Source organism: Mixophyes fleayi, chromosome 11 (assembly GCF_038048845.1).
Source record: "Mixophyes fleayi isolate aMixFle1 chromosome 11, aMixFle1.hap1, whole genome shotgun sequence".
Classification (NCBI taxonomy): Eukaryota; Metazoa; Chordata; class Amphibia; order Anura; family Limnodynastidae; genus Mixophyes; species Mixophyes fleayi.
In genome coordinates, this window is record NC_134412.1 from 62,856,871 (window position 1) to 62,871,954 (window position 15,084).

At 36.4% G+C, this 15,084-nt stretch overlaps 2 long non-coding RNA genes across 2 annotated transcripts; both read left to right on the forward strand.

Annotated features, from left to right (window-relative positions):
• Positions 1–384: 384 nt before the first annotated feature.
• Positions 385–3,166, forward strand: LOC142107348 (uncharacterized). Its single transcript, XR_012679947.1, has 3 exons — positions 385–637; positions 1,055–1,095; positions 3,100–3,166. It is a non-coding gene; the product is annotated as an uncharacterized LOC142107348 (long non-coding RNA).
• A 979-nt stretch (positions 3,167–4,145) lies between these two features.
• Positions 4,146–13,485, forward strand: LOC142107045 (uncharacterized). The gene is made up of 3 exons (XR_012679854.1): positions 4,146–4,220; positions 9,439–9,492; positions 12,803–13,485. It is a non-coding gene; the product is annotated as an uncharacterized LOC142107045 (long non-coding RNA).
• The last annotated feature ends 1,599 nt before the right edge of the window (positions 13,486–15,084 follow it).

The following is a 15,084-nucleotide window of genomic DNA, read 5'->3' on the forward strand; positions in this document are numbered from 1 at the left end:
CTGAGTCAGCCCGGGTTGCTCTAATTCTCGGTTACCTGCCAAGTCCCTATTCAGACTCAGGTGGAGGCACCAATAGTTTCACAGGATGATATACTGTGGATAAAGAAATATACTTAAAGTAACTGTAGAATACTTACTTTTTCACAAGAAAAACATTTATTATTTTATTGTAAACTGAAGACGATTTTGTTGCCTAATATAATGTCCACTGAAGCACGTTTATTTTTTATTCATGGTTTTAAATGTGAACCAATGAATTGAGAAGAAATAAAAGTAACCCTGTAGAATAATAAGCAGTAAATTATTATTGGATTTTAAGTTTACAGTCCAGATGTATGAAAGATGAATAGATGGCAACACATCATTTCAGAAATATTTGATTAAGGAGGTTGAACCTGTTGAGATAATTATAAAGTTTCAGTAGCTTATGACGAAGACAGTGATGACTTCTACTTTGTGCCAAATGTCAAACAGAGACTCTAATGTCAACACCCTTAAGCTACATTTTGCAGTATAAATTGAGTTGCAGCACGTTGTATTAGATATGTGTAATTGAGTATTCAAGTTGAAACGCTAATTATTTCAACCATGAAGATTGCAATTGCTTTCCTGTTAGTGGCTCTCAGCAGCTGCTTTGGTAAGATCTGTTCTGTTTAATAGTGTTGTATGTGGATGTAAGATATTTATCAAGTTACTGCATAATGCATTGTGGAGTTTGGTAGTAAATGTGTAACATTCCTTCACAGAACTGGTAGACATTAATGTTCACAGCAGTATAACCACAATGATTGTGATAGAAGCTGTAATATAGTCCTCATGTTAGTTAGGTTTTACAATTTGAATTGACTTTTGTGCACTTTTACTTCCACTTATTCTACAAATGGTTTTATATGTTTGTAGGAGAGGCCCCTTTAGCCACACATTATGCTCTAGGATGGAAACAGTGTTATTCTCTGCTCTCAATCAATAATGAAACTGTTGCTCTGACCAATATTATTTTATATAACCATTCTGTATGTATAGTTTATATTTCAATAAATATTTATTTTTCTAGTTTCTACTGATGCGCTTATCCCATGCATGGGGCCAATCTCCGTAAGTAAACATTTATTTTATCATATGTTTATCATTTTTTGTTGAGCAAGGGCAATTGTTTCTCCCATAGATGCCAACAGTTTCTTGGAACACTTTGCTGCACAGTCTGTGTATCTGGCCACTTCCCGTGTGATATTGTGTGGATGGACCTTGGAGCACTACAGTCTCTATTATGAGTAATTTGCTCAGTTTGACGTTGCATTTTATATACTTCTAGACATTAAATATTAACTTATATGCTTCAAAGAATACATGATGATTGAATGAAATACATGGTAAGAATTTAATCTAACCTATGGGAAATACAGTACCCCAATGTATGGAAGGTGTTTTAATTAAAATCTTTTACAACAGTGATTTAGGTAGTGTTAAAATAATTAAAAGTTCATAAAATTAAATTCTCATGACAACTAATACCTTGTATTACCCTGTTATTCTCTTTCATTGTAAATCCTGTTTATCTCCTTGGTATATTACAGAATTTATTATTGCAACAGTATCTAAAATGTTGTGATAGATCTAGAAGAGCTAGTATTATTGCTCCATCTCTATTGTAGATTTGAACTTTATAACAGACTATAAAAGGGATCATTATAAATCACAATTTATCGGCTACTCAAAATGTATCGTAGTAGACTGTGTGTGTTTATATATATATATATACAAGTTAACCCGTGCATGATACTCATGCATTCTAGTCAAATCAAGCTACTTAAGGTCTTAAAAAGGTTCTTGTCATGCATTTGGGCCTAGCCCAGGCCTCCTCAGGGGAAGAGCTTTACTTCCCGACGCAAGCGGCCTTTTTAATGTGAGTTCATGAGGTAAAATTACATCACGAAAATAAGTTTGAACCCTCAACTCGTAAATTTAGCCTTTACTACCCCTCCCACGGGGGGAAGGGGGGATGATGGAAGTTAACTGACTTGACTATTCTAATTTTTTTGTCAAATAATGTCAGTATACCAAATTTCAGGTCAATTGGATGAGCCCTTTCTGAGAAAATAGTTTTTTACACACACACACACACACACACACACACACACACACACACACACACACACACACACACACACACACACTAACGCAAGCCTCTACACATGTGTGTTCATGAGGTAAAATTACCTCACGAAAATGAGTTTGAGCCCTACCAAATTTCAGCCCTTTTTGAATTTTTTTTCCCACACACACTAAGAATTTAGTAGGTCAGGGTATAACTCTGCCCAGCAGGTGGCGCTGCAACTTGGTTTTTTTTTCCACACACACACAGACGCCACTAAGCATTTATATATTAGATATATAAATATATATATATATATATATATATATATATATATACATATATACATACACTTACACACACACACAATAGTTTTATGCATTATTTTAATTTTGATGTAGTCTTGTGCAGTATATTATAGATATAAAGCAATTTTAGTGTTCATAAGACATCATAAAAAGCAGAGTAAAGGTTATATTTTAACTGCAACAGTATCCTTGATCCCAGACAGTATTTATTCATTTGGACAATGCACAAACCTTTAGTCTCATTGTTGAGTTGACAATAAAAGAGCAATTCACAAGACTTCTCTCCATATGCAATGATAAAAATCATAACTGGGCTCATCATTTTGGAACGGACAGTGAGAGAAGTACATGCCATTGATTTGTCATTTCTATGAAAACAGAATAACCCTGTAAAGATTAGTGGTTTAAAAAAACATGACCAGCAATGTCAATACTAATATGAAGATGAAAAGACTGCCATTTTACATAACAAACTTGGGGCTTTGTGGAATCACAAATGATAGAAACTGTAATGGAAACATAAGCATCAATACAACAAATCTGATGAGACACATTTTATACATATATTAAAGCTATATTTTTCTACACTTAAGGTGTATCACTTATGGAACATTTAGTGTAAAAATTATTGTTACAAAAAACAATTAATACTGTAGTTACTTTATATAAACTTCGTTATGTCTTTTTACTACTTATCAGAAAGGACAAGCTGAAACTATTGGTATAGAGCTTCTTCGACTTGTTTGTGAGTATGCAGAAATAAAGGTACGTGTTTCCTTTTTCTTCATTATACAGTTTCCATTATAAGTATGAAAGATCCACAAAGTGACTTTAAATTGCATCTACCAACATGTTAAAATGTAACCTTGCAATGCCTAAAAAAAGAACAAGAAGTGAGGGCTTGATTCATTAAGGAGAGTAAAGCAAAAAGAATAAGTAACTTTTCACATGGGCAAAACCAGGTTGCATTGGAGGGGGAGATACATTTAAAATGTGGAACCAGATTTATAATTGGGGTATGACATGTCCTAGATCAACTTCAATGTCAGTGTAAAATTAAAGCTATCAAGTATCTGTGGGCTACATGAAAAAACAGTCAGTACTATCCATATGTACAAAATAATAAACTTATTTGCACCTCTTGCATTGTAACATGGTTTGTCCAGTAGCAAACTTATATTTTTTTTGCCTTACTTTCAGTCCCTTAAGTGTCCATTTTTGTCAGTATAGGTCCTCTGCAGTAATACTATAATATAGTTTAGACCCTAGGCAGATGGGAGAACTAAAGCTATTAATTGCAGCCCCTGCTGAAGAGTAGTCCCCCAAAGACACTCTTGGCCTGAACTCAAGTATGGTTGCATAAGATAAAAGAGCCGATTGTAGCAGAATATAGAACATATTTCTTATATGCAAAAAACCCTCAAAATTACAAACAGAATAAAATTAACAGGTACCAGGTAGTTTCACAAATATTTATCTATGAAGTCTGATTTTTGGTCTTTCAGGATTTTTTTTTTAAAAAATGTGTCCTAAATATGTATGTAAACAAAAAAGTTACATTATATGCAAATATTCAGATGCAGTTTTCTTTCCCATGCTAATTTCCATGTAAAGTATGTACATTTAAATTACTTACATTGAAAGTAACATGTTGTATAATTAAGAATTATTGAATTATTAACATGTGGAATCACAGAAGAGAACATTACATATACCTTCTCTAACACTCACTATTATTTGTTTTTCTCTTATTCCAGGAAAAAGAAATGGAAAGGTCATGTGAAAAAATTTGTATTGTAAAATCTATCTTCACAGTTGTGGTAAATGAAAAATTTATTAATATTTTACCCCTTCCCCTTCCCCCAAAAAACTATGGTATGTATAACATATGTATAATATGTAATTATATCCAACAATATTAATGTCTTTAATCAATATATCAGTTCTTATTCAGTCTCATAGAGCATGTTTTTGATGACTGCAAAATGTACACTTCATGCTAATTGTAATGCTGATGCGATATACGTTAGTGAGGCTTCTAGCTACCCAGCATAGATCAAAAATGCAAAAGACAAAATGCTGTAAATCCAAGTTCCCCACTGGCGTTAATAAAAAGCAAGTGGCAATGCACGTTAAGCACAATCGTGTTTGACACGTGGTGTGTAACCAGTGCTTACACCTACAGTATTGGGAAGGGGAGGGGGGGTTAATAGAGCACACTCCATTAATACCCTTCTATTCACTTCAGAAAACTCAACAAAATAGAGCATGCTGCATCTAAAAGACAATACCTTACCACTGGTACTCACGACCACTGGCACAAGTGGAAGGGACTATGTGGGCATTGGAACAACAGGTTCTATCCCCATGCTCAATTGAATATATTTACCTGCATTAAAGAAACAGCCACTGAAAAGTCCACAAAAGCTTTTTTTTAAATTCAAAATATTATTGTATTTTATCACTGATTTGTAGGTCTGCAACAGTGCGGAAAACAGATCATATGTAAAGCAGGGGTATACAAGGTAGTCAATAAAAGTGCAGATGTGAAAACAAAGGGTATGAAGGGCTCACTGCTTGTGAGAGCTAACAGTCTAGAAAGGGCAAATTTGAGGTAAGAAGAGTGAGTGAGATTAGGACAGCAGCAGTATTTACAATTTTGTGACATTTGTTGAGTTGTATAGATGGGAAGAGAGTAAGCTCTAGTAAAGATGTGGGTTTTCAGACAGCATTTAAAGATTTTAAAGATGGAGGAGATCTAATCATCATCATCATCAACATTTATTTATATAGCGCCAGCAAATTCCATAGCGCTTTACAATTGGGAACAAACATTAATAAGACAATACTGGGTAATACATACAGACAGAGAGGTAAGAGAACCCTGCTCGAAAGCTTACAATCTATAGGACAATGGGAGTTAGAAACACAAGGGCATGTGCTACATCATATTGCACGATGGACCAGCTAGAATGCAATGTTGGTCAGAAGGTTGTTCTCTTGCGTTAGCAGTGTAGAGGATGGTAATAGGGTAATCTAGGGAAATTAAGATGATGGTTGAGGAATATCATAACCTTGTCTGAAGAGGTGGGTTTTCAGTGAATGCTTGAAGGTTTGAAGACTAGAGGAAAGTCTTACTGTGCGTGGGAGGGAATTCCACACAGTGGGTGCAGCCCGGAAAAAATCCTGTAACCGAGAGTGGGAGGATGTGATGAGAGTGGAGGAGAGACATAGATCTTGTGCAGAACGGAGGTGTCGAGTAGGGAGATATTTCGAGACAAGTGAGGAAATGTATGTCGGTGCAATTTTGTTGATGCCCTTGTATGTTAGTAGAAGAATTTTATATTGGATTCGTTGAAATACAGGCAGCCAATGTAGAGACTGACATAGTGGCTCAGCAGAGGAATAACGGTTTGTAAGGAAAATCAATCTAGCCGCTGCATGCAAAATAGATTGTAGGGGTTCAAGTCTGACTTTGGGAAGACCAGTAAGGAGGGAATTGCAATAGTCGATGCGAGAGATGATGAGTGCATGAATTAATGTTTTTGCGGTGTCTTGTGTCAGATATGTGCGTATTCTGGAAATGTTCTTTAGGTGTATGTAACATGATTTAGATATAGAGTTGATGTGGGGAATAAACGACAGTTGTGAATCAAGGATTACACCTAGGCAACGAGCTTGTGGGGTGGGATTTATGGTCATGTTATCAACAGAAATAGAAATGACAGGCAGGAAGCTTCTGTTTTTGGGTGGGAATATTATTAATTCAGTTTTTGAAAGATTGAGTTTGAGTTGGCGAGAAGACATCCAAGATGAAATGGCAGAAAGACAGTCAGTAACGCGAGACAACACAGATGGTGAAAGATCAGGAGAGGATAGATAAATTTGTGTATCATCCGCATAGAGATGATACTGAAATCCAAAGGAACTTATTAGTTTTCCAAGAGAAGTGGTGTAGATTGAGAATAGCAGAGGACCTAGGACTGAGCCTTGTGGAACTCCAACTGATAAAGGAAGCGGAGCAGAGGTGGATCCAGAGAAATTAACACTGAAAGAGTGATTAGACAGGTAGGATGAGAACCAGGATAGGACAGTGCCTTCAAGACCTAGGGATTGTAGCGTTTATATGAGGAGAGAGTGGTCAACAGTGTCAAATGCAGCAGAGAGATCCAGGAGAATTAGAAGAGAGTATTGGTTATTATTTTTTGCTGTGATCAAATCATTGACAACTTTGGTCAGCACAGTGTCTGTGGAGTGTTGAGAGTGAAAGCCTGACTGAAGAGGATCCAATAGGTTGTTTGCTGTAAGAAAGTGTGTGAGGCGGGTGTAGGCAATTCTCTCGAGAAGCTTGGAGGGACATGGGAGCTGGGAGATGGGCCGGTAATTTATGAGAGAGTTAGGGTCAGAATTCAGTTTTTTTTAAAATGGGAGTAATCACTGCATGCTTGAATAGTGATGGAAAAATACCAGTAGAAAGAGATAGATTACAGATTTTAGTTAGAGGGGGAATGAGCACAGGAGACAGAGAAATGCCAATTTGTGAGGGAATGGGATCAAGAGGACAGGAGGTAGAGTAGGAAGATGAGAAGAGAGTAGAAACTTCCTCTTCATTTGTGGGATCAAATAAAGAGAGAGTGTTAGAGGGTGCTACAAAGGAATTGAGCAGATTGCTTGTCAAGGGAGATACCATTTCAAGCCTGATCTTATCAATTTTGTCCTTGAAATAGGAAGCAAGATCCTGTGCACTGATGTTAGTTGGAGGATTTGGGGCAGGAGGATTCAGAAGAGAGTTAAATGTGTTAAAGAGGCGTTTGGGGTTAGAAGCCTGAAGATAGATGAGAGATTGGTAGTATGCTTGTTTAGCAGTGTCCAGAGCATTTCTGTAGGAGTGGTAGATATCAGTATATGTGATGAAATCATTAGAGGCACAAGATTTACGCCAGTGACGTTCTGCTTTACGAGACAGATTTTGTAGAGTTCGTGTTATTGTAGTGTGCCACGGTTGGCAACGAATTCTACGCGAAGTATGTAGTGTCGCTGGAGCCACTTGATCCAGGGCAGTTGCTAGGGTTTGATGAAAATGGGGTACTGCCCGATCAAGGGAGAAGAATGTAGAAATTGGGGAGAGAAGGTGTTGGAGAGAGGTGGAAAACTGTTGAAAATCAATAGTGTTGATATTCCTGCAGGTACGAGGAGGCTTGGAAGAGTTTGACACTAGGGAGGGTAAAGAACTGGGGGTGAGCGAGTATCTAATAAGGTGATGATCCGAGAGGGGAAAAGGAGTGTTAAGGAAATCAGAAACTGAGCATAGTCTAGAGAAAACTAGATCAAGACAGTGGCCATCCTGATGAGTAGCGGATTCAATCCACTGGGAGAGGTCAAGTGTGGAGGTTAGAGAGAGTAGTTTGGAAGCAGCATTGGAACGTGGATTAGAAATAGGGATGTTGAAATCACCCATGATTATGGTGGGGATGTCAGTAGATAAGAAGTGGGGGAACCATGCAGAGAAATGTTCAAGAAATTGTTGGTGTGGACCGGGGGGGGGCGATAGATGACAGCAACAGGCATAGAGAATGGGTTAAAAATCCTAACAGCATGTACTTCAAAAGATGTAAATGTGAGTGATGGGACACTTGGTAGAACTGTGAATGTGCACTGTGGGGAGAGAAGTAGTCCAACTCCCCCTCCTTGTCTGCCTCCTGGTCTGGGGGTGTGGGTGAAATGGAGACCACCATGTGAAAGGGCTGCAGGTGAGGCAGTGTCTGAATGCGTGAGCCATGTTTCTGTTATTGCTAGAAGGTTGAGGTTGTTTGAGAGGAAGAGATCATAACTGGAGGTAAGTTTGTTACAAACAGAGCGTGCATTCCAAAGGGCACATTTAAAGGACTTGGGAAGAGAGGGGAGACAGGTTATGTGTTTGAGGTTTGCCAGATTTCTGTAGTGTTCAGATATATGTGTGTGGGAGAAGTGAGGGGGACCTGGATTAGGTGATATGTCACCAGCTAATAGAAGCAGGGAAGAAGAAAGGTAGGAAAGATGATTGTAAGATGTGTGTACTTTTAGTTTCTGGCGGCAGGGTGAGGCTGTTAAAGTTATTGAATTTAAATACCAAAAGAGTTCATGAGTGTTCACTAGAGGTGAGTGAAATAATGAAGGGGCAATGTGGACAGAGGTGTGTGTTGCAGGATGGGTGAGGGATGATATAGTCCTAAAGATAATGTCTAATCAGACATTGTAGGAAATTCCATAGGTTAGTAGTGGCATAGGAGTTGTCTTGTAGGCAGTAGTGAGAAGTGATATTCATAGAGGAGCCAATGGCTAGGTCATCTAAGATGACATGTGAGAGAATGATTCAAGATGAGGCTTGATAGATATGAAGGTTGTATTTTTCAGGACATTGCATGTTATAGTGAAGAGAGGAAGATCAGTATAAAATATTTGGTTCCATTTTGGGTTAGAAGAGAGCATATCCTGGGAATATTTTGAAGGTGGAGGCAACAGAACTGTGATGTGAGTTGTAGAGTAGAGGGTGGAATCAATTGTGATTTTGATAATGATGCATCAGATTTAAAAGGAGATGGTCACTGTGGAAGAGGAAAGATGAAAACCTCTGTTATGGACATGTAGAGCTTTAGGTAGTGTTGGGGCATTTTATGGATTTTCAGAAAATATGGTTAATTTCTTGTACCTCTTGACACGGCAAATAGATGTGTTGTTTTGTTGAAGTTGCAAGGAAGAAAATTAAAAGCAAATGTGTGTGTTTTTTTTCTAAATAACCCAAAGAGATATGGGGGTAAATGTATGAACCTCCGGATTCTTCAACTCCGGCGAGTTTGGCGTCTTCAGCGCTTAAATGTAAAGCGGCGCTGCCTTGTAAAGGGAAACTTCCCTTTACAAGGCAGGTACATTGCCAATCTATTTATTTAATACATATCTTTAATATATTAATATATATGCATGAGTACATTTTTTTTCTGTTCAATATTACCATAGGTAAGTGTTCAAAACATTTTATTTCTTATTTTCTTTCTACTTTAGAAACTTGTGGCTGGTTTCAAGAGATGTGACGTAGACTTTGTCTTTATGCAAATGGTACAGTATTTTTTTACAATTTATTCAATTAAATATATGTTTTATAAACTATTTTATTATCACAAACAATATGCAAAAAGGTATGGATTTTGCAATTTAAACATTGGTTATGTTATAAAGCAGAAGTGGTAAATTACGTGACACCTGCTTTAAAGTAATTTCAAATGATGTAATTAATGATGCTAATGATGATATAGGATTACAAACTGCTTTAATACATGTTTATTAGTTTTATTTTTCTTGATTCAGCAATTTGGTCATATTATGCTTCAAATGTTATTTATGTGACTGTTTATATCATTTTTAGGTCATAGGGAGATTTACAAGTTAATTTTTAGAGGACTCATCCATAATGTGTTGAAAGCTACATGGAATGTTTTAAATGTCAGAATTCTATAATCTCATATGTGATTTTATAAATAATCGAAGAAACAATTCTTAAGTCTATCAACCTAACTACTAAAAGGCCCGTCCACATATTGTGACTTTTGAATTCAGTCGTATGATTTTCAGTTACTTTTCATATATTACACATACATCAAAGGGGGGAATTAAATTGAACGCGCTATTATCAAGAATGCGCATTATTACCGTTAGTATGGTAATTTCAACTCTGATTTTTTCTAGCAGCTCTGTGAGCCGTGAGCAAAAATCCATGTTAAAATTATTGTACTAACGGTAAGACTGTGCAGGCCATGTTATTCTCACGAATAGTGCAGTCAATTGAATTCCCCTCTAGAATAACATCCCATACAGCAGTAAATTTTCGATATCATTCTACTTCAAGTGATATGATACCGGGATATGGAACTAAAGTTTGAAAACTTTGTTTCCAAATTAGAGTATTTTTTTTTTTTAAATCCAGTCAAGTAAGATTTAATACAATAGCTTAGATCAAAGTCTAAACTAAATACTTACCCAGTTCCACTGGGATGAAATTGCTTTCATAATTTTTCTGAATTGTAATTATGTAAAGGAGTCATGCTACAGTTTGTTTTTCAATAAGATTGCACTAGATTAAAAAAGAAATAGGGGTTTCACAGTGCGCACAGTAGTATAAACCAATATAGCACCTAAACACAGATGCAAATGACATACAAAGTCAAAACAATGAAAAAAGTCCGTAATCACAAATCTTAATAACGGTATATCCAAGTCCAGCAGACTATAGTCTGCGCATCGTCCCCTTCGTATACCTGATCTCCACGGGTAAAGTATATATCAAATATATTAAAAAGATGGGGGCAAATCACAAAGATGCAGGTACCAGAAGATCATAAAATCAAAGCATATTACACACACTGGTCTATTCGCTCTCGCAGTGCCCGTAAACTAAGCAGACCTCACACACAACAAACTCCTTGCAATCTCTCTACGCGTTTCGTCTGTGGCGACTTTGTCAAAAGGGGTGGGTCTAACATCTTCCCACAGTCTTCTTATAGGGCAACATAATTACTCAAACAGATGCACACCCGGTGACTTGAATATGATCCCATTCTTACATAAGGTAATCATTATTACAGGTATTCATATACAGATCGTAATCATTATATAACCGTATTTTCGAGGGTTATCTTAATACTCTACATTTATTATACCTAAAAATAACGAACAGTTACACAGTATATTTAGACAAGAATTTCTAATACTGATACAAACCTGATGCCGGCCCCTTTCAATTAACTCCTTCTCAGTCAGAGAGGGCAGTGGCTGTATATCTAGCTCTATTATTCAGCTTATAAATCTCCCAAATAGCGATCAGATCATACTGATTAATATAAAAAAATTGATATCCTTAATCAATGAATTATAGGTTAAATAACACTTTCATGGGAAACTTAATAATTAATGAAACACGTGACCATTACGGCCACATTATCATCATCATCATCATTTATTTATATAGCGCCAACATATTCCGTAGCGCTTTACAATTGGGGACAAACATAATAAACTAATAAACAAACTAGGTAAAACAGACAAAGAGGTGAGAAGGCCCTGCTCCCAAGCTTACAATCTATGGAGGCCACATGCAGATAATGTATAACTGTTGACTAGCCTGGCTAATTAAGTCATTGATATTACAATATAAAATAAATAAATGAATTAGACTCTTGCCAGTTTCCCCGGCAAACTATCATTATAAGAAACGGAAAGATAATATTCCCAACTCACAGTTTATGAGAATCCGAAGGAACTGTGAGACTATGGAAATGTTTGAAACACAAGTAGCGGTATTGTTCAAACGCTTTCTGGAGCTAGGTTATCCCAAGCAATAACTGTTGACCAGTTTGGACCAAGGGAGAAAATTAGATAGGAAAGAATTATCAATGGAGTGCTCGGTTATTACGACCTTTAATACAACAAACAATAAAATAAAAAATGTTTTAGGAAAACACTGGTAACTATTAAAATTAGATCTTCTGCTTTCCTCTTATCTGCCTGCGAAGCCACAAATTGTGTTTAAGAGACCAAGAACTCTCAAGTCTTATTTTATCCCCCTCTTACTTAATGGACGTTTCCAGATCAAATGATAATTGGTTAACATCTACTAAAAGTTTTCCCAAGCGGACATTGTAAAGCATGTAAATATGTGCACAAAATTCACACAACATTCGCAAATTCAACTGCAAAAAAATTCAGGATTATTAAAACACTTATGAATTGTAATGCCACTCATGTGGTTTATTTAATTGAATGTGAGTGTGGTAGACTTTACATAGGAAAAACAAAAAGAGCACTCAAGATTCACATTTTTGAACATGTAAGAAATATTCTGCATACAATAGATAACCATAGCATCCCCAAAATGTTTTTTAGCTGTCACAATGCCAATCCGAGTTGTTTGCGATTTAAGGCCATAGAGCATATAGAGATGAATAAAAGAGGGGGGAGATCGGTTATTAAGGTTATCACAGAGGGAAACCTATTGGATCTATATGCTGAAAACCTTTGCTCCAGTAGGATTGAATGACGGTTGTGAAATTACCCCCTTCTTAAAAGTCTCCTAGTATTGAGCTGTTAACCCCTCTTATGTGAGGGCACAATATTCTATATAGCATCATATTACTAGTTACTAGTTACTCGTTACTAGATATGGATATATGAGGAACAAGGTCCAAGTAGTCTTTTATTAGAATATAGGATACGTTGCAGATGTATAGTTTTCCATGACTCATTGTTAAGTCACATTATGATTAAAGTGTAGAGACTAATGCTATACATGTAAGCTGTGCATGAATGTAAAGTGTCTCTTTTTATGTAAGGAAAGATGTGTTCTTTATATTAAAATCATATTTTTTGTGAATAGTTGGAATGTCTGAAAATGAATGAAAAAAATAGAGCTAAAGTGATTGAAGCTTTTCGGGTAAGTTTATAAAATCTTAAGTCGGACTACAATTATTACAGTACTCTCTGATGCAGAGTTTTTAACATTTAAAATGTTACATACTTACCCAATGTATGCCTGCATACTTTGCACCTAACTTAGTTTACCCCCTATCTCAAAGAAGCACCTTGTATAAGAATATATATGAAAGGGCAGAGACCTTTCACATCTCCCTTACTTAATCTCACCTTACATTCTTTGTACACTGGCTAGCTGCTAATCTTACAAGACAGAGATTCTACCAGTTATATATGTTCATTTGTTTGGTGTTTGCTTTTGAATAAGGACTACACATTACAATGGTTTGCAATGTTGCTAGGTCTCTTTTTTTAGATGAAACCTATAGGCAGTTACCTGTCTCAGTCATGAGCACCTAGTATTTTCTTTCTGTATGTTTATTTTAATTTATTATAATGATTTCTGTGGATACATATAATTTTGCAAATATCATTTTTATTTTATTTTGTTGAAAAATACACATGTTGCTTTTCTATAGTCCTTTGGGAATAATGTATGGCTAGTTTATTTTATTGGTGTTTAACTGAAATGTGTATGTCACAGTGACTGAGATACCTATTATATTTCACAACTGTAATCTAGCAATCGTACAGGATTTAACCATTGGCACTTTTTATTAGATTCTTTAAGAAATTAATTTTAATTTATTTTATATATTGGGTATAGAGATGCTATAGCAAGTGTTAGATAGATTAAAGTATGTAATAAAAATGATAAGTTATGGAAGGACGGCGCCTTCAGGTGTAAAAATGGATAATTGTGTATATATAGTCAGTAAGCTCAGAGAGTCCAGAGACCATAAAATCCAGAGAAAAATAGTAATGCAGGTGGATATCAGCATATAGCAGAATATATCAGCAAATCAGGTGAGACACTGTGCAGATTAATAGTGTAGTAATGTGCGTACCAGAAATAAGTAAAAAAACAGCTTATCTGTATATAGGCTCCTCAGTCATCCCAGGTGGTGATTTCCTTTGCTCGCAGAGACAAGATGCAAATATAGTATGTTCTATTAATAACTGCTGCATCACTGCTCAATAGTAGGAAAGATATAAGAAAGCCATATAGTGTAGTATTTTTGCAAACAATTTATTCAGCAGATTAAAAATATAAAATGCAAACTCACAATGAAGATAATAAATATGAAATGGACAAAGGCAGTTTGGTATCTGTATGCATCAGCCCCCCTCCATCCACTTGTAGTAAAATAGAAAAGAAGCAGCCTGCATAGACTGAACAATATAAAAAATAAATGGACCAAGGTAGTTTAGTGGCTGTCTATGACCCCCCCGACCTCCACTTGTAGTTGAATAGAGAAAAAGCAGCCTGCATAAACTGTAGAATTAGAATATTAAAAGAAATGGACAAAGGCAGTTTTGGTATCTGTCTGCTTTAGATCCTCTCTCTAATAGGAGTAAAATAGAAAACTATTCAGCCATTATATAATTTAGAATATAAATAGAAATTGAGAAAGGCAATTTGGTATCTGTCTGCCTCATAATCATCAACATCATCATTAGCGCCCTCGTCGCCTACACAAATCTCCCCCTCATCCTCTTCTAATTCCAAAGTGGCATCCTCAATTTGATTTTTTTGTTTTATGGCCAGGCATGACAATGGCCTTTTTCTTGTCACGTGCTAGAACTGCTTCCACTGGTGCAGGACTTACACAAACAACCTCATCCTCATCAACATCCTCATTAGCTCCCTCGTCACCTACACAAATCTCCCCCTCATCCTCTTCTAATTCTAAAGTGTCATCCTCACTTGGTATATCACCGGCTACACTTGGGCTGTAAAGGCACACATCAGCAGAACTGCTGAAAGGGCCCTTCTTTATGGGTACATTATCAGAATGCTCACGATTAGACATACCACTGGTGGATAGACTCTCCACAGGGATTGGTGTCATTTCTGATTCAGAGCATACATTATCCTCTAATGCCTTACTGTTTTCTTGCAGCTCGGCTTTCCCGCGTAACAGTAGTTGTGCACCACATTTAGACTGCAAATTACTTGGTCTTGCTTGCTCACGAGTGACCTTACAAGAAGAAGGCTCAGTAATATTTTTAGATCTGGCACTAATAGAGAAAGGTGAAGGCCTCATTCTTTCTTTGCCACTGCGTGCGTAGAATGGCATGTTGGCAGTTTTTTTTTTATTGGCAGTTAACTTTTCCTCAGTTACA